The sequence below is a fragment of the Acipenser ruthenus genome, chromosome 7, assembly GCF_902713425.1.
Source record: "Acipenser ruthenus chromosome 7, fAciRut3.2 maternal haplotype, whole genome shotgun sequence".
NCBI lineage: Eukaryota > Metazoa > Chordata > Actinopteri > Acipenseriformes > Acipenseridae > Acipenser > Acipenser ruthenus.
The window spans coordinates 13125451-13152605 of NC_081195.1; positions in this window are offsets into that span (position 1 = coordinate 13125451).

Genomic DNA, 27155 nt, shown 5'->3' on the forward strand with positions numbered 1-27155 from the left:
AATGTACTGTAAATGAGTGTTTCAGCTAAGCTAACCCTTTGTTATCTCTAGTTTGACATATGCATTGTGCTTTTCCTGTTTAAATAAATACATAAATAAATAAATAAATAAATGCATACATGAACAGGGCACCTTTGAAGAAGCAATTTTTACATACAAATCTAGAAATCTGTAAAATATAGGAATACTACCATGTACCATGTATTTTTTAGTGTTTTAAAATAAATGTCATTTGAAAAAGATAAATGCATACTAAAAGTCAAAGACAACCAATATGCTTATCTAAAACTTTCAAGTAAGAGTCACTTTAAAAACTTCACAGGACATTCAGGAAAATCCGGCATTTACCCATAACAACAGGAATTCTGAGTAAACTTGCTATTCACCTTATTTTCTTGGTGCATTTTTACAGATTTACAAAAATTACAGCAAGTTTAACAATGTTATGTTTACACTGCTATGATTTAACAGATTTTTTTAATAGTGTAAAGCCATATTTACATGTGCAAATAAATACAAATTGCATACTACTACTGGGAAAATATTCAGAAATTCAGAATGCAGCATTTTATTGATCAATACACAAAAACTGATTAACGCAATGGTTCTGATACTCATCAGTGAGAGGAAAAATGTTTAACAGTTCCTTATACAGTTTATTATAAGTTATCTCCAAGGATAATTTATATTTTGATGCAAACACAGCTGACACTGTCATTTGAAATTTCTCAATATGATGTATAAGTCAAGCAGCATTTCGAGGAATCTGAGTAAGGGTGCATTTTTACATTTTAAACACAAGTTTAGGTAGGGATGCATGTGATGCATTAGTTTATCAGTCTACATGCCTATGTTATAATCCTCTGCTATGGGTCTCCATTTGCCTTAAGATTCACTTTGCCTCATTAGTTAACACACTTTCTTAGTTTTTAACAATGCCTTAGCTTGAGTTCTCCCAGCAGAAATCCCTTAGTCGATATTCCTGGGGCCTGGAGCACAGTTTCAGTATGATAGAAGTTTGTTTTTTTCGGTCTCTCTACTTACTGGTTTAAGTCTTGTAATTATCTCTTGCTGGGGGAGGCTGTAAATTGGATTAGAGTGGTGAGTCTCAGCTGAATGAATTACCGCCATCTCCCCACTTGGTGGGCCGCACTTTGATAAAGTGCGGAAAAACGGATGTGGATTCAGCCTTAGCATTCATGGCTTCCTTGTGGAAAACTTGACATTTCCAACAGAAGGGGCTAGTGTGCCAGCAGTATCTGTCCACAGCATGTATGATCTGGTCCCACTCTTCTGGAAATGCAATTACCTGTGTTATCAGGGACTACAAAAGCTGCAGTTTGGCAGGGGAGGCAGATGCGCCTGCCAAAGCCACCTACTTTTTGTATTAAACAAAACTATAAATGTCATTTTACTTTGTTTAACTGTAGACTGATTTCCTTGTTTATTGGATAAAAAAAAAAAATCATGCACTAGTTTGGTTATGCATCACTTTTCACATATCATTTATTTTTTTTTTTTTGCATTGGTTTTGTTGAAATACTTTTGGAAATGGTTAATAAAGATAATGGTTTTACTGTAAAGTTTTGGTCACATTTTGAAAGTTTCAACCAAATAAATCACAGTAATGCATCTTGACACCCCAAACCTCAAAGGGACAAGAAACAAGTATAACAGGGAAAAACAATACAAATAAAATAAAAAGTGTTCTTTAATGTAAGTTTAAATGCTTTGAAATACAAGTTAAGCTGTGACATCAGAAAACAATATACAAATTGTTTCTGGAGTTTCCTTTATTCTCTAATTTAAAAAAACACACACACACACAGTTGGCTCATTACACTGTAATCATGAATCTGAATGCTTCCATTGGTCCATTTTCTTTAAAAACTATTTGCTTCACTAATAAGCATAATGCAGCAATGCATATCCAATGAGACTGCGTCCCCAAACTTCTGCCTCAGAAATAGAGCTGTGTGAAAGAGATAAAAGAAACCCAGCAGCAACAAAAGTTTTATGAAAATTACTTCATAGCTCTTGAACCTTTTTAATGTTTTCCATGTGTTCAAAGGAATTAACCTGCAATACATTATGTGACTATTTTGTACAGTAGAAAGTAGAAAATTACTCAGTTGTCCATCATAACATATTTATTCGGTGAAAAACTTAAAAAACTTGTATTTGTATTTGTTTTTAGTTGAAAGCAAATATAACATTTTGTTTACTATCACATTACAAGATCATGTTTATCACCCACAGAATTATTATTATTATTATTATTATTATTATTATTATTATTATTATTGTAATATACTGATGCGTGGGTTAGTGTAGGGAAATAAGTTCACAGAGACTGTGTTACTGGAACATAACTCAACCAGTTTATTCTGTAGCTTACTTTTTAATGCTTCGCCAAAACAGTGCGCACATCCGGTCATAACCTTAACTTAACGTTTTCCACTTGAGGGCATTACACAATAAGTTACACTATACAAAAATTATTATTATTATTATTATTATTATTATTATTATTATTATTATTATTATTCAGTAATGTTACTTACTATTTACTATTGACAATATTAGCTTTGCCGAATATAGTAATAATTCTGTATTTATGTATACATTTATATTAAATGAAACTCTTTTTATATTTCACTTTGATCACACTAAGCACTTTTGCTAGCACTTACACAGCTGTTAGTTCCTGAAATAGTGGAAAGATGATCTCAGAATAATAAAATGCTTACTGTATCTTATTGGACTTTTCTTTTGAAGTTTTCCCTAGATTGCTTGTGTTTGTCAAAGTCTTCCTAAAATATTCTGTGGGGGTGTTAATAGTGGGAGATTCCTGTACAAAGTGGGAGACTTGTTGTGTCATTCACACTGTTTATACAAGATATGGGATGTTTTCAGTACTCCTAGCCACTAATTCATTTATTATTACCTAGATGAAATATGTGTGGGAATAAATAAATAAAGTTGTTCTTCCTCAACATACCAAGCAATCTACTTTTGTTTATCAAATCCTTGCATAATTTAATTATTTGAAAATAAAAATTAAAAACAAAAAACAAAACAGTACTGTAGTTTAATATTTTGTTATGGATTATTCTGCTAAAAAGACACATAATAAAGATTTTAGCTTGAAAAGTATTTTAAAGAAGAATTAAAGCTTCCCAGTACCACAGCACATGAAAAGTCAACTTGCAACAAGAACTAAATGGACCCAATTCCTTATATGTGTGCTATATTGTTATTTCTTATATCTTAGATATTTTTATATCTATTTGTGCATGTACATTAAGCTTTTCAATCAGCATAAAACTCTATAAAGCTGCATACAGAGACAGATGAAAAGGGGAAGTACAGCAAGGAAGTAAATGAAAAACATGCGGAAAAAAACCCACCGGATAACTACCTTATACAGCTAAACATTTTCAACTGTCCATTTCTTCTTTTTTAAAAAACAAAAAAAGACATTCTATTAAAACATGGTCTGGTATTGGAGTTTTTGACAATTCTATTAAACAAGTGTTTTCACAGATTCAATCAAGATAACTATGGGGGGAAAAAAACTTAAAGGGTTCAGATTAGTCTGTGATTTATAACTCAGTTAAAGTTAATCTAAACATGTTAACTGACACAAATGAACCAATTGCTGAAGTGACATTTAGATACTCAATAGTAATCAATAACTGATTAGTATTTGTTTGAGTGCAAACAAGAAATAAATCAATTTGGTTGTATGTGGTGAGCTAAGAGACTGTGACAGAGTACCTGTTTTTATTCTTACTAGTACGACAGGATGTGGGGCTTATGCAGACATCTATCAGACAAAGACATTAGAAACAAACTAAATTCAATGCATAACATATTATAAGTGGCCATCTGTGTAGTTTGTCAGTGCTTACATATTTTTCTGAATATCATTTACAACACTCTCACAAGATTTTTCCTGGTAAAAGTGATTGTTAGTTGTCCTTGAAGATGTTTACAGATTATATCACAACATGTTTGCATGTGCATGCCTGTCATAGTCATTTGTATTTTGTACAAATTTTTTTTTTTTTTTTTTAAATATGTTTTTTTGTTTTTTTACTTGAACCCTGTCATTTCTGCTTCTCAAAAATAATAAAAAGTGACAATCATGCTTTTGAAAATGTCTATACGAGAGAAGTGGTGTTTTTGGCCAGTCATGTTATTATTAGTTAAAATCAGGATGAATTTCCTAAAAAGGTTGACTCCTCTGCTACTACAGTTTGACCTTTATCTATTGGATTTCAAAGTGATGAATGAAGGGGAAAGTTTAGGGGACCTGTGGAATAACATTGTACTTGCATTTGCTTTTAATTTTAATGTAATTTTATAAACCATGTATAAGAAATCAGCCAGCCACAGTTATTCATTTTTCAAATTTCCAGTACTTGTTATTATTGTGTGTACAGATGTCATCCTGTGCATAGAACACAGTTATATAGTTAAAGCTAATAAATAAAAATAAAAAATAAAATGTTTTATGTTAATAGCAGTACCTGAGCACAATCCTCATTTTTGTGATATATAATAAGTTACTATGTGGTGTGTATTATTAGAATAACAAACAAACAAAAAAATGTTTGAAAAGTTTGAGCAGCCAGCTCTCTCCCCCAAACTGCACAAAATTACATATCTTGCACAATAAGAGACATCATATATGACTGTGACAGAAACAGAATGATTCTTGGTGGTAAAACTCCATCCCGACCTGTGAGGACGCTAAGTAAAGGGAACAGAGTACCCTGGACTGGATGGCCTGACAATTTATTCCCCAGGTTAAAAGGAAGTCGGTCATTAGAAAGGGGGCGGAGTTTCGGTACACTAAATCATCGACCCGGAAGGGAAACGATGTGGCAGCCTCGGATTGGAGGAGCGGTTGCAATCGTTACCCAAGGGGTCATGAATGACGGTACAAATAGGGGAAGGAGCGACGTGATCTGTTCCTTTGTTTATGGTTAAGGAACGACACGGAGGAACCACTATTTGTGTATCGTACCATGAGTGTTTTGTTTGTTTGTCGCCAGAAGCCAGCACCAACCCGACATCACTGCACCTGTAGGATGATATGTATTGTATTTGCACCACAAACACTACAGCACTCACCCAGGACTGGTGACCGTGTTTGTATATTGTTGATGTAATAACTGTGTTTTATTATTTGGGGCCTCAAACACGTTTTTATAGAGCAGTGCAATACACATTGCTTTTTTCATTGCCTTTTTATATAAGGTTTTCTAAGAACTACTGTCACAGTAAAGAAAGAGAGGGTGCTATATTAAATTACATAATTAAATAAAAGCTACCTATCAGAATTAAACCATTTTGAATCCTGGCATAAATAATAAGGGGAGATGGTGATTTTTCCAAAGCGGGATTAGACAATATATTTAATGTAAATACTGTAGTACCAGGACCGAATATCCGAAATTCTAAATCTGTGATGGTCTTTAGTAAAAAAAAAAAAAAAAGACCTGCTTCTTTATATACTAACCGGATATGTGTATCAGGAAGAAATTAGTCTGTTTTCCTTTTCTTAGTAGCTTCTATTCTCTTTCATCTTCAATTTCCTGCTGTGTCATCTACATCAAACAGAGGACAAACTAGCCCTCCATGTGCCCAGCGAGCTGGCTCTCATCCCCACTGCTCTTTTAACTTCTTATTCTTTTAGCCCCCTCCTGAGGACAATCCCTGAAGGTAGAACAAAAGGTTGAAAAAAGATAATTAAATCTCAAAAACATTTGGAGCAGCTTTCACAAGCAAACAGTTGGGGGTTTATTTAGCGCACAGTGAGGGTGGACTCATTTACACCATTGCACTATGGGAATCGGACATTCTTATTGGCTGTGTTTGTGCGCTTTGAATGAGTGCATATCTGGGCCTTGTATCTGAAATTACTGAAACAAAGACAAGAAAGATCAATCTGCACTAAATACAAATTAGGCCTCTGTTGTTAATTGTTTTAGACTGTTTTTTAGATTGTTTTCTAATTTGTTGGAAAATATATATTTTTTGTCACTTATTTAAAAAGTTGAATGAAAGTTCTTCAGGTTAGCCCACTTTGGTATTGTTTTTTCTATTCTCGGAGCTCAAGTAATTTTGTAAATAAGTAGTCATGCTTTAGTTCGTCCAAACCTGAATTTGCTTTTAGCTCCAGTTCTTGCTTCATTTTACTGAGCATTGACACTTCTTTTACCAGCAGTAGTATGTTTGAGATGAGACGTCACTTAGGTTTTTAGTACTGTGTAAGATATGTATCAGACTTTACTGCTTCAAGGAGCCCAGCTGGCAAACCACCTGTTATTTTTAGCATTCCAAAAGCCTCAAGTTTCAGGTATTACAGTGGCAAACACAGTTCTGTGAAGAAAGACAGCTGCACTTTTCTTGGTGCCATCAACAAAATAAATAAACACATTACATTTGCCTAGATGATTAAAAGTGTACATACTAGTTTTAGTTTGTTGTACTGTATATTACCAATCAATGTCTCATTCGTAATTGGTATAATAAAGAAAATTGCTTAATTTATCTTAAGAGTTACCTAGACTTAAATACTGAAAAGAACAGATGCTTAAAGAATTTCAGGAGTTCTTCTTAATGTTTCATTTTAAAAGAAAATATACCAAAATACGAGCAGATATGTAATAAGTAATACATACACTCCCTAGCAAATTCTTATTAACTCCACCAGAGGGATATCTAGAAAATCTGAGACATGCTGATGCAAATTCTTCTTAAGAGGCTGGTGTGAGCAAAGTAGGTCAACATGCCCTGCGTTATGTGTTGATTATCTAATTTTATTAAGAAATAAACAAACACCTACAGCTATGGACAAATGTCTTCCATAACACAGAATTTTCGGATTGAAACATAATTAAAACTCTCTCTCTCTCATTTGTTTCTTAGCAGACGCCCTTATCCAGGGCAACGACTTACAATTGTTACAAGATGTCACATTATACAGATATCACCCATTCCCATTCATACAGTTGGATTTTTTTTTTTTACTGGAGCAATCTAGGTAAAGTACCTTGCTCAAGGGTACAGCAGCAGCATCCCCCACCTGGGATTGAACCCACGACCCTCTGGTCAGGAGTCCAGAGCCCTAACCCCTACTCCACATAATTTAGATCTTTTATTTAACATCATGTAATCAAAGAAACGATATTGCAAAAGTCTACCGGAAGCCATGATAGTAGTACAGTATTTCATGTTATTTTCGAAATGTCACCTTTTTTTTTTGTCAGTTTTTAGTTAAGTATATGGAAAATTACAAAGCAGTATGCAATTCAATATGTGAACGTAACATTATTCAGCAGGTTTCATTTGGCTTTATGAAGCAAAATTAGTTAATTCTATAGGGTGATGCAAAACTTTTGTCCATAGCTGTACATTTCCAAGAAAACACCTATAAATGCTAAGAAAGATCCATAAAATAAACTAAGTACAATTTAGAAAACACTTAGCCATGTCTTGTTTTTGCATGTTCAAAAATTGTATTACTTTCAGCAGTTGTCTTTTTATGGCAGAAGTCTTGAAATGCTCTTGTTTCTTATGAATGTCACACATTATTAGGTCTTGCATGCATTGTGAAAGATGTAATGCAAATGCCAGGATATGTGTAAAACAATTGCCAGCTATATTTGACGTATTCTTTCAACATCAAATATTTAGCAAAAATCAATGGTTATAATTAGGGCTTGAAGTTTTGTAAGTGACTCTGCAGCTGATGCATAGTTCACACACCCTAGTCTCTGTAAGTCGCCTTGGATAAAGGTGTCTGCTAAATAAACACATATTAGAGTGACTTGTTACTGGGGTTGGCTGAAAAAAAAACTTTATAGTGTGATAGATACCCGGGCGGTAATTCTTGGATTCAAAGGGCATTCAGAGTTCTACATTCCCTGACAGTATTGGAGTCGAGTCCACTGTATCTGAGTCTGAGTTAAGACCAAGACCAGGACTGTCCGAGTCCAAGACCGAGTCCCTTAAGTCTGAGTCCAAGTCAAGACCGAGTCCTCATAGGATCGAGTCCTCGAGTCCAGCAAAAATGAACTGCCGGATATTTATATAGTAATAATTGAGAATAATTACTAGTACTACTACTAATAATAATCAGTGGTGGCTGGTGAACTGTGAGAGGGGTGGGGTGTTGAAAACCAACTCTTATTTTATCCCCCAACCATAACCCCCCCGTATTTCACCTGTCCCACATACACGTATAACATAAAAAACATTTTATACTACTGACACACGATGTACTGTATTTAACTGTTTTCAGTTATCCTATGTTGTGCCATATCAGTGATTTGAAATCACTCATGTCCGTTTCTTTCTAAAATATTTATGAGAATCCCCTTAATTGCTACTGACTGTGCATTACATCACTGAAACGAAAGCCAGTGATATAAATGACCAGGGATACTAGGCGACTGATTTCTGTATATTCTAATAAATACAGAAGTAGCTGGCTATGTAAATAACTAGCTAACTGTATTAAAACATATTCTTTAAAACTACATCATAGCATAACACCATTACATAGAACCTCAACCTAAACAATAATACAATACAGTTATTAGAATAAATCAAAACTTATGAATACAGTGAATGTAAAACATTATTTTGGCTACAAGTTGACTAAATTGTGACAGAAGTAGCTTGGAAGCCGTCAAGTTGCCTGCAACTTATAGGGCAATTGGGTAATTGTATGTAAACATAATGTGTAAAAAATAATGTAATTGTATGTAAAAATAACGTGAGATCTTGTAACAATTGTAAGTCGCCCTGGATAAGGGCGTCTGCTAAGAAATAAATAATAATACATGATATAAAATAAACAAATATGTTTACGATGCACATGCGGGAAATTAGTTTTTGTGACAGATTGATTTCTCTTTATATTTGAACTCCGATAGAACAGACCGTAAATGAGTTAAGCTAAAAGGGAAACAGACACATTACTGTGGTAGACGTTAATACTGTATTACCAATATAATTGTGATACACTAGCATTTTATGCTAATTTAAACAATATTATTTGGGACTTGAATCAAGGACATTCGGGTTGCAGGATTTATGCACAAACTATGTAGCAGGGAGCCAAATGCATGTATCGTGGGTGTGGACTGAGTTTAACCCACGACCATAATTCAATGAAGCAAGGATTTTGGATTGTGAAAAAAAAAAAAAAAAAAACTATTTGGTAAGAACATAACTCCCTACACACACAATTTTAATTGCAATCACTAGGAAAAAGGATAAATATTTTTAATTATCTGTAATATGATTTTAGAGTTAGTAAAAAAATAACCTATTTTGGTTGTAAGCGATTGTGTTAAAGATAACAGACGCATTGTATTGCAAACTGGTAGGTACAAGAAATGAAGTTGTGTGAACGGTTAATTTGACTGGATCCTGTTCTGTGGTCTCGGCCGAGATATCGAGTCCTGAGGTGCCAAGACCAAGTCCTGGCAGGTAGAGTCCGAGACCTTTAAAATCCAGTCTCGAGATCTACAGCACTGTTGCCTGAATTCTAAATGTGGACATCCTCACTTCAACATTGGCGTTCAGGACACTGGCCAGAGATTTGGGGGATCCATTCACTTTGTTGGCAATGGCAAATGTATCCTGTGTTACAATTTTTTTTAGTTTTAAACCCAACTAGCATGGTGAGGATTACCTATTGCGTTAACACCAATACACCTGCACTGGGTTGGATAATTGAGAGCACCACCACAAAATTCAGTTGAGACACTGAGGATTTTATCTCCAAATGTGAAGAATGGCGGCCACTGTGTTACCCAACATCATTTTCTGCTAAAGAAAAAAGACTACTGTTTGGTTCTGAATGTGAAAATAACCAAAGGGAAACATTTGCATTCTAAGGGATCCAGAGATAGGACACGTTTCCTTCTTTTTCAGTTATGGTTTATGTGTGCTCAGAGAAGAGTGGCTTGCATCATATCAGACATGTGCTACATTAATACCATTAGAGAAATAAGGTTCGATGTACTGTACATTGTTGTTCCTATTCAACCCTGCAACAACGGCTATGACAAATCTAAAATTATAATTCTGATTTGCACGGACCTAACCGTATTAAAATATAACCTTGTGATTAAATGTAATATGCATAGTTTTAGCAAACTACCCCTGCCCCCCTCCAAACACGTACACACATAAAAACCACAGACACACTGCATTTCTCCTTGTTTTTGATCTTCAGATGTTCATAAGGATAATGACTACAAATTAAGGATGAAGGTGAGTGATCACAATGTGGCCCACCCACCCCAGCTGGCCTTTTTAACTTCCCTTATATGTGCATCTTCTTGACTTTTGCCGAAGACCTAATGAACTCTATGGGAAAGATATCAAGTGAAATAAAAATAGGTGGATAGGAAGTATTAGGTTTCAAGGTCATCAAAAATCTCTTCAGTGCTGCTATTGTGCATTTATTCCACGTGGGACCTCAGGTATAGGTGAATATCTTGTGCTTATGGAATTCAGACCAATATGCTCTGTTACCACTGTGCTTCACTTTACACCAGCACTGTACTACATCCCATACAATGCTATGTGAGTTGAAATAGTTACATATATTTACGTACAAAATTGGCTTTTTTTGCATGAAAGGTATGGCGATATCTGATACTGACAGTTTCTTGTTAGCGCGCTCATGCAGACATATGCTAGTTCTCATTTCCTATGCTGTTGCTCACAATAATTAAAGGTGCCATATTATAAAAGACAAGTCATGTGTCTTGCTGCAGATGACATACTTTTAACACACTTTTGACTATAAAATACCATTAGGTTAATGACTGAAAGTTTAAACACATTTATATCCTTCTTTTGCTCTAGTTAGATAATCAACAATTAATTATTAATAAAGTTTCAAATGTTATCCTGTTAACTTTTTACCAAGCAAGTAAGCATACCCATTATTATTATTATTATTATTATTATTATTATTATTATTATTATTATTATTATTATTTATTTATTTGGTATAAAAGCTATGTTTTGGATTTGACCATTTTTTTTCACCCTACAAGGGGATGTTTTGCCTCTTCTAGGATAACAGAATGTATTTTCTTTCACATCATAAGTTTTTAATGTGCACTTTAAATGATTCATGTCAATCAAACATCTGTTAAGCATTCCCCTTGTCAGGAGCAGCACCTGTTGACCTCTGACTGACCTCAAAAGGTAAGAAGAGTGCTGAGTGCAGGAGCCTGCCGGTTTTCTATTTCAAGGTGCATTGGCGAGAAGAGAGAAACGGAAGCTTTATGGCAACTGTTTTCCTTTGAACAAACTCACTTGCGAGAGACCTGAGTGGCAAGATTTTATTTTTTTCAATGCACAGGGAAAAAAAAATGTTTCACTGGGGACCGGGAGGTGAAATTTTTCTCATCCAAATGGATTGCAATTTCCCTCCATTTAGCACCTGAAGGTAATTAGCTTGAAGAGATTGCGGAGTGAAAAACACGTTCATGGAACATTAACTCTCATACATTCTCCAGTTGCAGGGAATTAATAGGAAAGATTAAAGTTTAAAGAGAGCAAAATGCCATTACCTCACACACCACCTCTCTGTGCCACTTACTATCCTTTGCTAACCTAAACTCTCTACTTTTCTGTTCTTTTAAGCAATATTTCATAATAGGGCTGCTACCAATATTAGAATACAGTAGCTGGGTTCACCCTGTGTATGACTGAAGGCTATGCAGATTTCTGTATGTGTGTGCGTGTGTGTGTGTGTGTGTGTATGGTTGTGTATCTGTTAGGAGGCCCAATAGCCTGCAGCTTCATTTTTCCTCCCTAACAGCTTCTTGCCTGCTTTCTCTGTCCTGTGACGCGTTACGCTAATTACTACCCTGGCACCCGTTAATCTGGGCAGCATGCTGAGTAAATGTAAATGCAAAATCCAATTTCATAAAGGTCTTAATGGTAAATTATCATCCTAAATAACACAGATCTTGTTAATTACACTGTGCTCTCTTTCCAGAATTTTCTAATGTGTTTTTTACGCTAAAAATTCCCCAGGTACCTCTCTTAAAAACAAACACATTATTTTATTTTTATTATTTATTAGTTTTTAGTTTTTTTTTTAGGGGAGGGAGGGGGGCATGCTGGTGGCAATGAACATTCGAGGCCATACACTTCAGCAATTCAATCACAGCTTCAGAATTTCAGGGTGAAAAAAATGAAATTGAGACATGGTAGAATTTATTGCCCAGAAAATTCCATTCTACTATCTGATTTGAAAAGTCCAGTCCTCCTAGCTTCAGAAAATCTATTTTCCCCATTTTAATACCCCGCGTAACAGTCTTCATAATTCATTCGAGTGTGTTAAGCGCAGTTTTATTAGATCTGAAACAAATTTTGGTGGGAGATCCTATAGGTCATTAACCATGGAGTAATTTTATCCTTGTTTCCCTAATGATGCCATAATGGCGAGTGAATTTCTTAACTAAAGACCAAAGAACATTTTGAAGGTCAGCTTCATCTGCAAGCTCCTTCAAGCGCTTCTCAGAGAGATTGGAAAAGTCGGAGATTTTTGAAGAGTCATTAATAACGTTAAAGCTGAAAGCCTATTTGCGTTCTCGCTTTCTACCTTTTAATTTCATTCTCTTTTTTTCACTTTCTCTCTCCTTCCTTCTCCTCTGTTCTGCAGTTGCCCTCATGCAGAAAGAATGGAGTGCCGAGCGGGAGGGCAAAAATGGCAGCGCAGTGACATACAGATCCCAGATGTGATGCCGCAATAATTTAAATTTTATGCCTTTGTTATCACTTTAATCATTTTCTTTATTCGTTTTGTTTCAGCGATCAGAGAGAGACACCTGATAGGGTGAAATACCAGGGGAACAATTTTTATTTGGAATGTGGTGAGAAGTCTAATTAGAATTTGAATTTTGCTGAGCCTTGAAATGGTTGGTACTTTATCCTGATCGCCTTAGATATTGTTCCAAGTCAATCATTTGTCATAGTGCAGCATGCTGGGAAGGTGCTTGTTAATAAGCTCTCTGTTTCTTCCACCTTTTTGCTGTCCTTGCATTTTTGTCCAGTTAAAAAGTATTATGTAAGAATGGGAGTGGTTTACTGTCCTATCGTTTGAGAGAAAGGGCCTATGGCCTGACCAAATCCTTAAGTGTAATTTCTATTCTAAATTATATTTGGTTGGGTCCATGCACTTAATGCTACAATTTTAGTCAACACATCAGGAAACAATCTAAGGATATATTTCTTCTTTCACTCTCAAGACTTTGGAGATTTTTCTTTTCACTCCATAACCTGTATTTACCGCAACATGTTGCTGTCGAAGTACTTATTCAAGCCCTCACTGTTGGGATGCAATGTCTGTATTGCATTCAACTAGACATAATTACAGCTGTAGAAAAGGCAGAACAACTGCAAGTGATTTCACGTCTGCAAAATCTGGATTTGATATTTTATATGTTGAAACATGTACTGAGTGAGACATTGGGTTTCCCAAAAAAGTTCTTCATACTGGTTTTCACTCCAAAACAGGCCTAAGATGATATTCTGCAAAAACACCTCTGGTCATATCATAATGTTACTTTTGGGCCACAACTAGTTCACTTTATATTATACAAGTATTTAATGCAAAACTTTCCATGTTAATACTTTGTGCAGGATTTCAGTAGTATTTTACACAACTGGACAAAGGTATTTTATTCAAAAGAATAGTATCTTTTAAGTTGTTTTTTTGAATAATATTATATACCACAAACATTAAGCTTTTTAAAAAAGTGTTAACAGAGTATTTATAAATGGTATACTGTGCAAATATGCATTTTATTTTCATATGTTTTTTTTTTTTGTTTTTTTGCATGTACAGGACAGTAGATCATTCATCATTTGTAAATCCCATATCTTTGAAGGTTAATTTTCTTCTTGTTTGTGATACCACAAAACAGAAAACCTGTATCTATAAATGAAAACTGTAAAACTGCACACAACACAAACACTCCTGGGTGTGCTGCATCCTTCTTCATTACAGTGTACTTGTAAACATGGAAATGGTTTTTGGAGACCCTCTACGCCCAATTACTGCAGAGAAGGAAGTGATCATCTATGGTAGCACAACACTTTGATCACTATCAGATGCTGAATATAGACTTAACTAAATACATTTTCTATTGTCAGCATGCTTTTATTCTGAGTTCCTCGATGTATAAATGAGCTACACCTATACAGTGAAACAAACATATTGGCACCTACACGTGTACATTTTGACTTTCAACCATTACCTTTTTAAATTACATTGTTTTTCTCCCTTGTTTTATTTAGGAATCTACTTCCTTGTTGGATTGCCTCTCACTGTAACTGAAAAAATAAGATCTCAGGTAATAATTGAAATTAATTATATTTTTACTGCAAAGTCTTCACAAGGTCACTGATCCTTTCCATGGTTACATTGTAAAATAAAACACCTCTGAGCATACCCTCTCTACACCCTGAAGATTAGCCACAGAAATAAATTATACCCAGGGACAAAAGAGCACAAGCTCCCACATGGGTCCTGCGGCTGCTGGGGTGAAGGCATCTTTGTCACAGCCTGTCAGGGCTAAGCACATCTTGGGAAGGAAGAGCATTCCCTGAGAATTATAGAAGCATTTTATCCCCCAAGTGCAAGAAGATCTTTTTTTAAAAAAATGAAGCTGACAACCGTTAACATTTAGAAATGTACCAATAAATGGCTTTTATGCTGAGATATTCTATGTCTTTGTGGTACACTTTGCAGAACCCAGGGCTCAAATACAAATCTCTACTGTGTAAAAGGGAAAAACTTGTGAAGTGGCCTCAGACACCTAATTCATTATTCAAGCAAGACCACCACACATGGGGTTTTATTACACCAGAAATATCTTTGTTCCAGTATTAATAAGATCCAGTAAGATACTTTGCATCTGCAATGCAACCATTACTTTGTTTAGATTGAGGATGATTCAGAAACTATTAATATTGATTTTATTTTTCTCTGAAAAAATATCCATAAACAAATAATAGCACCCAAGCAGTTATCATGGAATAAAGATCAATTTGGTACACAGGAGTCCAGCCTATAATCTGTGATAAAGCAGTAGAACATTATAAATCACAGTTTACCATAAGGAAATGCATAATTAATGTGCACATTTACTTTTATAAGGGGCAATAATTGTATAAATGTATACAAAATGCAGTTAGAAGCTTATATTATACATCCTCAAGCGCTTCTAAGTCACTTAAGATCTGTTTTCACCATCAAACCTCTTACCTAGAGTATATAATGACCAGATGACCTGCTTACTCCCTTGGGTTTATACAAAATGTATAGGAAACGACTTGAAACAAAAAGAATCTAACATGGCAAAATGTACCTTTAATAGCTGAAGACATTTTTTCCTTTTCAGCAACAAGTTTAATTGGAAAGAAGTAGGAATCACTTTGAACAGGGAAAAAAATAAAATCAGGCTGACAAGATGATAGATTACCTGTAACTCTACCTGACACCGAAATTAGGGTTTTTTTAATGATAGGCTGCCTCTTCTTGGACATGAAATTCAAATGCTCTCCAAAGTCTACCTTCAGCCGTCACTTGTCTCCTCCAGTCGTACACTCCAAATGCAGGCACTTTGTCTTTGTCACTGCAGAAAGGACATTGTTATTACTGACAAGCCTTTGTATTAACCAATCTCATACTTAATAGACGACACATCTAATTCTGCACCGCTTCATTGTTAGCTTGTATTCAATTTAAGAAAACATATATTTGGCAAAAGAAATTAAAAAAAAGAGGACAGAAAAGCTGGAGTTAAATGCATTTTGTTTGAGTTTATATTGTTAGGAGTGTTATTTTTAAAGCATAATAAATTGCAAACTACATTGTTTCCCCAGCTAATCAAGACAATGATTCAAAATTGAACCATTGCATTCCCTGCAGTAGATGATGCCAGTACTACCAGCTAGTAGTGTTGATTTAGAGGGCCTACTAAATTAGACAATGCTTTTACTAACCTTTTAATATGTGAATGATTAAAGCAAAGGGACCCTATGGTTAAAATGCACAACATGTATGTCATTAGCAAATAGAATGCACCTTAATGAATAAGTTTACCTGTGTGACAATGACTTCATTGATTTTCTTTTTTCTATTTTTTATTTTTTTTAAAGATATGGAGCATTAAGGACAGACAGACAGAGGAATGGATGCAAAGCAACAACACTGTACCTCATTCCACGTGCCTGCCGATAAACAATATTCTATCGTTATGCTCACTGCTGCCCATCAACTGTTGTGGCTGTTCAGAATACTACATCTGGTACTAATTTTACTGTTTCTGGTATGACACACTTTTACCAACAGCTCAGGATCCCAGTTATTCATTTTTAGAGGCCAATACATAAATCAGAGAACAGAAACAGCAAATTTCTTGGTTATCAAAAAAAAAAAAAACATACAGGGATAAACAACATTAAGAGGTTCAGTGTGTGACCTTTACACAAGTCTGTATTCATCTCTCATTACTTAGCAAACTGAAGTAAGTGATACATATTGTTTTCTTAGGACCAATTTACAGTAGGTAATAATTGCCATTCAGTTGCCTAGTGTAAAATACTGGCCTAGGGCCGGATCAAATCAAACCCTGATCGTTCTTGCGAAAGAGTGTTTATGCGATAATATCGCTAGTTTCCATATCGCATTTTCTTTATCACGAAACCAAAACTAACCATTTCCAATCCGCGAAATGGGCGGAGAGAAGTTTCGCAGGAGTAGGAGGGTCCGCCTAAAGCAACATGAAAACAGCTGTTGACCAATCCCCAGCTGGTATTTGTGACATTTTGAAGAGGAGGAAACAAGGCAGTAAAAGGCAGGCAAAGAAAAGCCAGGGCAGAAAAGAATAAAAATAAAAATCTGTGTTGTACTACTGTTTCGTTTGAATATCAGTGAATGCTATTACATACAACTACTACTAGTAGTAATAATAATAAAAACTATGTATATTAATAATAATAATAATAATAATAATAATAATAATAATAATAATAATAATAATAATAATGATAATAATAATAATAAGCTTTTATTTTTATATATAAAATATTGAAAAATACGGAGGTGAGTTTGAAAGTTAACACACACAAACACTCACACACACATACACACACACACACAAACACACACACACACACAGTTGGCATTTACCTTGTTTCCACCACGTCTGTAGCATCGTGCTGCATTGTTCTGTCACTGTTATGAAAGCGTGCCACATTGTTTTCATGATTTTTGTAAAAATCCATACCGTGCCCTGGCTTGTGTCCGCACCATGCAATGCCAGCATCCTCATACCCGACTGGCATGGTGCTGCCCAGAGCCCTGTTGTGCACAAGGCTGTATAGTAGACTATAACTGCACAAGAACAAAGATTAAAAAATAAATAAAAATGTCGGTTAACAAATTAACTCGGTTTGAGTATTATAAAATTAAAATGCTGATAAAAAAAAAAAAAAAAAAAAAAAAAAAAAAAACGTACATAGAACATCCAAAAACCAACGTAACACTGTTGCCAGCATCAGTACCGGTACATATTATACAAGACGTCGAATGAAATGCTATCCAGTGCCGTGAAAAAAAAAAAAAAAAAAGTTGATTGCATATTTTGCTTTTTTTTTTTTAAAACAGACAGAGTCGGGTAGTTGTATTATAGTATAGCCAAAATAAAATTTGTGCTCCCTTGTACTGGAACGGTGGGCTTGTTCTTACATACCGAGAATTTGGGCTTCATGTAATGTTTCTGTGTAGGCCTACATGTTGAAATACTTTACGAGAGTAACCAAATGTTAAAAGCTAAAAGTTAATATCTTTAAAGTGGTTAAAATATTCATACATTCTTTATTAGTATTCTAGTTTACATTTGCTAGCCTTGCGTTTGATCGAAGTTCAATGTAACGGAGCACTGTGCCGTTAAGAAATGAATCATTTGAACAGAAGTAGGTGACGCCACAGATGACGTCCGAGTGTGTCCATTGTCTTAAAAATAAAAATGTACCATAGTCGTAGCTTACTACAAAGATAAGAGATAAAAGAAAATATATCTAAAAAGGTTTACCATCACTGAAAGAGACACTGCTTCAAGCAAACCTCTCCGTGAGTAGAAAAGAGTTTATTGTTTGTACTTATTAAAGAAATAATACGTATTGCTTTATTAAAAATTTAACACGAACTGTGGCACAAAAAAGTAGTAGGCTAAAGAAAAAAACGGTCTTGTGCATGTTTCATTTAAAGGTGCAACAAACACAACATATATTATGATATTAATAGGAATAATACATATAATATTTGATACTGTAAATTATTAATTTTAAAATATTCAGTGTCGTATGCAAGTGTTCGATATATGAGGTCAGTGGAGCGTCTTGAGGCATGTACTGGTTTTTTTTTTTGCAAATATCAGGATGTTTAGTGTTATTTTTATTTATTTATTTTTTACTATTTGCTTAATACGCGATAGCTTTCGACAACTTCGAAGTTGACTATAAAATTTGGTCCTGCGAAAGTCTTGCGATGTGATTTATAGCTGGAATTGAGTAGATTTGGTCGGGCGATAGCAAACCATTCCCCCTTCTCAACCCACTTGTAGTCAACAAGCGATAGCTGCTTTTTGAAGGGCAAAAAGGGCTTGTTTTGTTTCTGCGAGATTTCGCTTGGAATTGTTCTTGTGTTTTATTACCGTGAATGCTTCCGTGTCCTCGTTCGGGCTCGAGTCTGCTGGCAATTTTTTCTAGCTAAGATGTAATTCTTTCGTCATAAAAAGATTTTTTTTTTTTTAAGGTTGACAGCTCTTTTTGGGGTTGTAGAGTTAGTTTTTTCAGTATCCTTTTTTTTATTGTAGAAGTGGACTATGTTGCCAGTCTTCTTTTGTTTTATCACCACTATTGTAGGTGAGAATCGCTAAAGCAACAGCAACCATGCAGAGTACCATGTTAAATGTATATGGAAATGCTAGAATAGAAATATATGTGTCAAAATATTGGTTTTACATTTATTATATTGGTACTCAAATGATCAAATCGTCTCTTCCAAAAGTTTATCATGGTGTTCACTAGCAATTTTCCATTATTATTATTATTATTATTATTATTATTATTATTATTATTATTATTAGTTTATTTGGCAGATGCCTTTATTCATGCTTCTACTATGCATGCACATTGCTTTACAATTTGTTTTGTTTTGTTTTACCGTGCTTTTGTGTGATTTACCTTGCTTTTACCATGTTTTACCACACATTGCTATGATTTTACCATAGTATACCGCTAAATAAATATAATCTAGGGCCATAATGTGTCTTATCGGTGTTTGAAGACCCATTTAAGCCATGCTATGCCTTTACAAAAAGGATGAATGGAAATGTGTTATGATTTTATTTTCCTTAACTGCCCTAATTTACATCACTATTTGTGTTATGAATTTGGAATTATGGGAAATAAACTGATTAATGTTTCACAATTGTACACATCAAAAAAGTCTGTATCAAGATTTGAGCAGGCTGATACACGTTATGTTCAGTGAAATGGCATAAGAGAGTACTAATTCCACCATATGCTCACCCGTACTTTGGACAATGGCTGATCAGCGCAATAAGCGACAGCAAATCGACCAGGACATGCAAGGTATGTTTTTCAGAGCAAAGATAATAAAGCACACACTGCACCTCTGAATTATATGCCTTCAGAGCTCAGATATTTTATTTGCTTGATCACTTTGCCTTCTCATAGCTGCATTTAAATAGATTTATCATTGTGCAGGTCACTGTGCTGCAAAGCTGCAGAGTTAACCAGCTGTTTACACTTCCTTTTTTTCTGCTGTTCTTGTGGGGTTTTCAAAAACTCAATTTCTAGAAATGTGACAGGCAATCGAAGCTTTATTTATATTATCGATCCTTGTCCCCTAAACCAACCCGTCTACATTACCTATATTTGTTCTGAATCTCTGCCAAAGCCTTTTACCTCCTCCAGTCTCCCAGATATAAGTATAGGTAATATCTGACCTGGCATCTGTGCTTGCAAAACTTAGTGGGTGGATGGGTGTGTTGGTACGCAGGTAGGTAAAGGCTGTAAATGAAATTCATCTGATGCACTTCCGTGATTTAATTCTGTTCATTGCTTTTGTCAGATGCATGTTGCAGTACCTTGTAAATCTATTGCCCACTTACTGTGTTGCACTTTAAGCAGGTACTGATGTGGTTCTATTGCCTTGTTCTGCTTGTATTATTTGCCAAATTGACTCATGACTGCCGGTTTGTAACAGACTTCTAGAACAATAATATGATACATTTCTTTCTCTCTCTCTCTCTCTCTCTCTCTCTCTCTCTCTCTCTCTCTCTCTCTCTCTCTCTCTCTCTCTCTCTCTCTCTCTCTTTTTCTCTTTCTGCTTTTTTTCAAGCTAGATAGCTAGGGACCGGACTAGGACTGATGATTAATAAAAAGAAAGAAAGAAAAAAAAAAGTAATTCCATTAAATGTTTTTTAAAAGCCGCAGGAGCTCTGGTGTATCACTGCCATTATTGATGATATCATTATTATGTATAGGATCCTTCAGTGAATAATAACCCATTATCTTTCATTTTTCCTGTTTTTGTCACTGGAAGTTGGAAAGGTTAGGTAATTTATTTTAATGTATAAACTGTCAGAGGCGAACATTGCCATGGTCTAGCCCCCGATATATTCCTCACTTAAAGGCATGATTGTTTTTTAAATCAGCCTACATTTCAGGACAAGGGTTTCCCACACATTATATTTAAATTCATACTGTATTTTAGGGGTCTTCACTTTGTTGCAGATGTTCTATTTCTGGTCAATAGCTTGCTACACTTTCAGATTACTTGCTTGATGAACTGTTTTTTTTTTTTAATAAGGAGGAGAAATAAGCTATTTTTCAGTCTTGTATCTGTCTGTATGTCTCCATATATATATATATATATATATATATATATATATATATATATATATATATATATATATATATATAAAAGGTAAATTAACCATTTATTATGTTTCTCTCAGAATTATTTACATTATTCTTAACTATCAAAATCAGCACTATATCATTCCACCTAGTCATCTTTAACAGATACAAAGTAGTGTTTTATTTTATTATCATTATTTTTGTTTTAAAGTAAACAAAATCATCTCAGATAGGAACACACCAGCCAGGCCTATATCATTCAAATAGCCTAATTTCTTTTGCAATTACCATTTTTTAGAATTAACAAAATTCTATTCCAAGCACTGAATAAACATAAGGTCATAATTCAGCTAGACAGCTGCAAAATAAATGTAAAATTATGCATGTTTATTGTGTCTGTGATTGTAGACCTTCATATTACACAAAGAAAACAAATACTCATAACTTATTTGACAGAAGAAAAAAACATTACACAAAGTATTTTTAAGAACAAACGTTAACTTTCAAAAGACCTTTCTGAATAAAATAGTTAACTGAAACTGTTTAGAATTTTTATGTTAATAATTTGGGATTTCCAAGTACTTTTACAGTACTACAACACATTTATTCTAAGTGCTACAGTACATTTTCAAAGTACTAGAGCATTATTAAACTGAATGCAAGGGCATGCTAACCAAACTGTTATTAGATAATAAATACAGTAACTTTTATAACTAGTTTCAGGGACCCAGCTTAGCACTGATCTTGTGCTACTTAAGTTAATGTTAGTGCAAATCAAAGTTTGAACTTATTAGACTAATTATAAATGTAATAAATTGTGTTTTTAATTTTTAGCAGATTGCAGGTGTATTTATAAATGTATTAATGGCAAACAGAGCACTGACTAAATAATAAGGTTAATGTGATGCTTTAACTGTCACGTGAACTTCAATACAAAGTTAATTGAAATTGTTCATTTTTGAAATCAAAATAAGGTTTATTTTACAAGGTTCATCTGTTCTTTTGTTCATTACATTATACAAACAATACAGACTGCCTAATATTAACCAAATAGCTGCTGTATAACAAAGGATACTAACATGACTCAAATAAACATTTTATAATATCATTATGTAAGTGAATTTACTTTTTTCATTTTTAATAATAATAATAATAATAATAATAATAATAATAATAATAATAATAATAATAATAATAATAAATCTATATTCTAGCAATACTTTTAATGTTATAACTTTAAGTTCTAACTTCAAGACTAAATCATTTTCTTTTTCATGTCTTCATTGTGTAACCACACAAACTAGAAAACAATAGAAAATGTACTTTATATTGGTATTATGTATATATATACACACACACACACACACACACACACACAAATTCAACACGCTTCAGTGCATTTAAATTTATACAAACTCAGCCCATGACAGTGATGAATGTTATACTGTATTCTACAATATGTTTAATGCATAGGTCTGTTGAGTTAAGTTTTCACTTCTTGTACTATCCCGGTGCTTCACCTCTATATGTTTCATCAGATTCAGTTACATTAAAATGCCAACTGATACAGTAGACAACATCAGAATATACTAGCATACAATTGGATTCTCTGTCTCTACAGTGTGTGTGTGTGTGTGTATATACGCACATAGATATGAACATACGACTGTATACAGTGCATACTTACATACATACATATTATACAGGGTCAGTTGGGGAAAATGTGAATATGTATTAATTCTAAACAGATTCTCTGAGTCTTAATAGATTAGCCATTTTGATCTATGAAAAAAATATAATTCAATGAACTGTGTATCTTTGGCCATGCTACATTTATACCCGTTTAAGTCTCACAATTGCAAACAACAGTAACATTATTAATAAAAACATACTGTATTAAAAATGAGCATATAAAACTTGGTAAATAAAAGTATAAAACAATATACAAGTTGCACAGACCCAAATGAACTACCTTATCTAAAGTAACATTAGCTAATCCAAGATCAATACTAATCTGAATATGCAAAAATGTCTTTTGAAAATGTGTCATTCCACAATATAGAAAGTCAGATAAAGAGTGCTACAGAATAATAAAAGATCCGAATGTAGTCAGTATTAATTATAGGAACAGGCACTTATTCTATAATATTATCCTAAACCCTAAATATACATATGCATAGTACTGTATACTAAATGTCTGTGTCTTGTGGATTTCTATGAATTTGCTTCAATGTTAGGCCTGAATGCCTGCCTGAATATCAGAGAATCGCATATGCCTTTGATTATAAGGTAAAGTACCTCCCAGATCCTGATATGAATTTCATCGCCGCTGATACCGGAGCTGCATGAAAAACTTAGCATGTGCAGATAAAGGATTGTATGGAGTCTCATGGTGCTGGACTGAGTTTGTCCCTTGATAATGCATTTGCTTTTTACTTCTATGACCCTGGTACCACTGCAGCCCAACAGTGCATGTCTAAAAAAAACATTTCTATCTGCTTAGTGCTGGAAAGTGTGGTACACCCATCAGCTGAGCTCCCATTCCAAAGCTTATGAACACTTGCCAGGATACTGTGAATACTAGTGTACAGTTAGGATGCCCTGATTTGACAGAGGAATAGGTGACTGTTACTCAATGGTTTCCTAATTCCTTCAGGCAAGTTGGGATGTATATATGTGGTCTGTCTTCCAAGTAACCATTGCAACCAAAAGCTACGAGTGGGTTTGAGATGAATAATTAAATTAGTGAATTGAACTGTCAATAAACTAAATTATGCCTGATATTGAATGACTTAATTGTCTATAATACTGTCATGTAGCACCAATGGTATTGCTAAGATTTTCATTGTGTGGGTCACACACTCCAACTGTAAGGTAATATGTTATTCATTTTATTAGCACATATTAATGTTTATAAACCTCACGGATCATCTTAGTCAAGCAGTTTTCTGAGTCCAGCAGTCATTATACCACAGGTAGATGCCCTCTGAAATGTGTACTCTATCTTGAAACTCTCTTTAAACTGGTATACATTTTAAGGAGCCTAAGCAATCCATACCAAAATATAATATAATCTATAGCACCCCCTTTTGGTAGTGTGGAGAGGCTGCTGTCCTCACGCATTTCTGTAATTTCCAGGGTTTCCGGGTTGTAGGCAGACTACTGACACATAATATGCAGTAAATAAGTGTTTTATTTATTCAGTCCAAAACACAGCAATAGGGTGACTGGCCCTTTAAATCCAAACAAGAAAAAAACAGTGTACAAAATCCAAACAAAAACCTAGCTCTCTCTGAGCTCTACCTTAACTTTGGTGATTTCCCTCATTTAGTCTCTGTCTATAAAAGGAGAGGAGTAATTCCTGCTCCCCTTCTTAAATCAAAAGGCTATATATTTTAGCTTTTACCTTTATTTCCAGTTGAGCTACCAAAACTCCTTGTTTCCTTCAGCAGTGTTAACAACCACACCCCCATGCTAACACCACACCCAAGGACTGTTTGCACTGGTCTTTTATACCAGCCCTTATAAGTTATTTGTAACCAGCTGTATACTTAACTAATTTGTTATACCCAAATTGGCCTCATTAGACCATTGCCTTCTGGGAGATGTAGTTTTCTGTCTCTCTGAACTACCTCTCTCCTCTGGTACATGGGGTATACACCCCTAGCGATACGGGGACCAATATATCTCCCTTATGTTATTCTACCCCATACTTTACCACAATATATATAATGAACTTGTGAGGTTAAACATTTTATTTTGGGGTTATTGCCCCCCCCCCCCCCCCCAATATCACACTAAAATGAAACTAGAATAAAAGGCATGTGGCATTAAATTATAAGGGGAGAAAAGTCTGCAGCAATATACTCTACTGATCTACATCTTCCTGCCAGTTGAAAGCATTGCTATAGCCAAATGGAATGAGTGCCTACTTGGACAGATAATATATTCCTAAACACTTAGGACACCCTTGGCTAGGCATATCATTAATAAGCAGGGATTGGTAGAACTCTGTGACCTATTGCCATTTTGGTTGTTAATATTCTGATAACTGAGTAAAGTAAACAGAATACAGAAACACAATCTTTGGTAATGCAGTGTCTTCATTTGCTCTGTGTGTAATTACCGGTAAGTCAACAGAGCTCTGCATCCCTGGCCACTTCTCTGGAGAGGTTACAGCATTTTTTCTGCTTTTACTAAAACATATTAAAGACCAGTTTGTTTAAAACTGTAGCACATTGCTAAGTGTCGAGCTAAGGGTTGTACATTTAATTAAACAAAGCATGTGAAAGAAACTAGATTAGCCCATTATTACTGGATTTTTCAGTCTTGATATCTAAAGCAGACTGTCTTATAAAGCTTTCAAGTTTACTGAGGTCGTTGAATTCTTGAGCTGAGTAGTATGAGAAGGTGACCTGGTAAAGTGACAGCTGAAAGGTAAAGTTTTATGTGATTCTGTAGTTTTTATAGATCCTCCGATGCTCCATTTAAATTTACCATTGCTTGTAAAAAAGCTACAGGTGTGTTGTAATCTCAGTAGGAGCAAAGACTCTATTCATTGCTCCTCAACCTCTTCAAAATGGATCTAGACTAAACCGGCCCAGCTTTAAATTGCTCTCAATTGACTCTGAGATCTAAGTAAAAAAGAAAAGTAGCTTTGACAAGCTTTCTGGTAACATTTACCATACAATACCAGTTTAAAATAATTACATTTACACAAAGCAGATTCCTAAAGAATGCAAGGTAGAAGTCATACAATAAACAGAACTAAAAAAAATAAAACTTTACAGGTTTACAGTACTGCTACAGGGAGACGAGGAGCCTTTTTTTTTAAAGAATGGACTGTGATTGTAATGAATGCAGTGTTAGGTTGTATACAGTGTTTAACTGTTTAAGGCCACGTAAAAGAAGACAATTACACAGTTTAACCTCTGTATACAAATGCAACAAAGCAAAAGTCTACTGCACAAGTCCACTTCATCTGGTATGCCTTAGGTAACTTTTGTTACACAGTTCCAGAAATTACTGCTGTAAATAAAAGAACATCCTTGCTTATAGACTGGTGATCCCACACTCCCACTCACAAAACTACCTTCTAGCTAACATGTCTACCAGCATATGTGGTTTTGAGACACAATTCAAGAATTTGTTTACGGAACCTTGGAAATGTTATTAAAATCTGTTAATGCTGAATGTGCCAGTTTTCATACTTTGAGTGAGGCTTACAATATATGCTTAACCTATCAGTATTATAACTTGTCACTTTGAATATAACTGCTTGACTGAGGATGTTTAAGTGATGTAACATTGTTTGTAGCTACTGCTCTTGCAGTGCCAGCTGCTTTTCATTATGTTATTAGCAACATATTTGAAAATAAATCTAAGTGTATTAATGTACTATAAACCATAAAACTAAATTTAAAAAGGTCAACCATTTTTTTTAGATGGGAATTTGGTAATAACTTAATATTATACACTGACATACTTTGGCTAAAATATCGTATTTTCCCACAGAATGAAGTTGAGCAGTTTTGTGGATGTATAATTAGCTGAATATTAATCCTTTAAAATATTGCTCATATAGTGTACATACTTCATAATGCACTGAGGCAGAAGCAATGCCATTTTTCAGTTCTATGCTCTACAAACATTATGATATCACAAGCTAACAAGCCAAGGAGGGGGATTTGCACAAACATTATTTGCTTTAGTTTTATGATCCATACAATAGCACAGGCACTATGAAGGCTTTCTAGTTTCCTCAGACCATTGTAAAGAGCAGGATATGTAAACAAACAAGCTGAAACTTCTTGTGATTTACAGTGCTTCTGGGCCCAGAGTGTGATTTCTCCGCTGCTGAGCAGCCCCTGCCAGTGAGATATTTCTATACAGACAGTTTGAGCACTTTCGATTTTATACCTCAGCAATTTTTATAGCGTCTTTAGGCCCTCATGCATATGCTGCACTATATCCTTTGGAAAAAAAAAAGGAAATAAGAAGAAGAAGAAGAAGAAGAAAAAGATTATCGGCAAGAAAACAGTTAGGTCACATGCTTCAACTCCCCCCTAAAACCAGACTATAATTGGTAGCTGACCTAAAGGAGCAACCAATATTCCTGATGTCTTTTCTTGATACGCAGC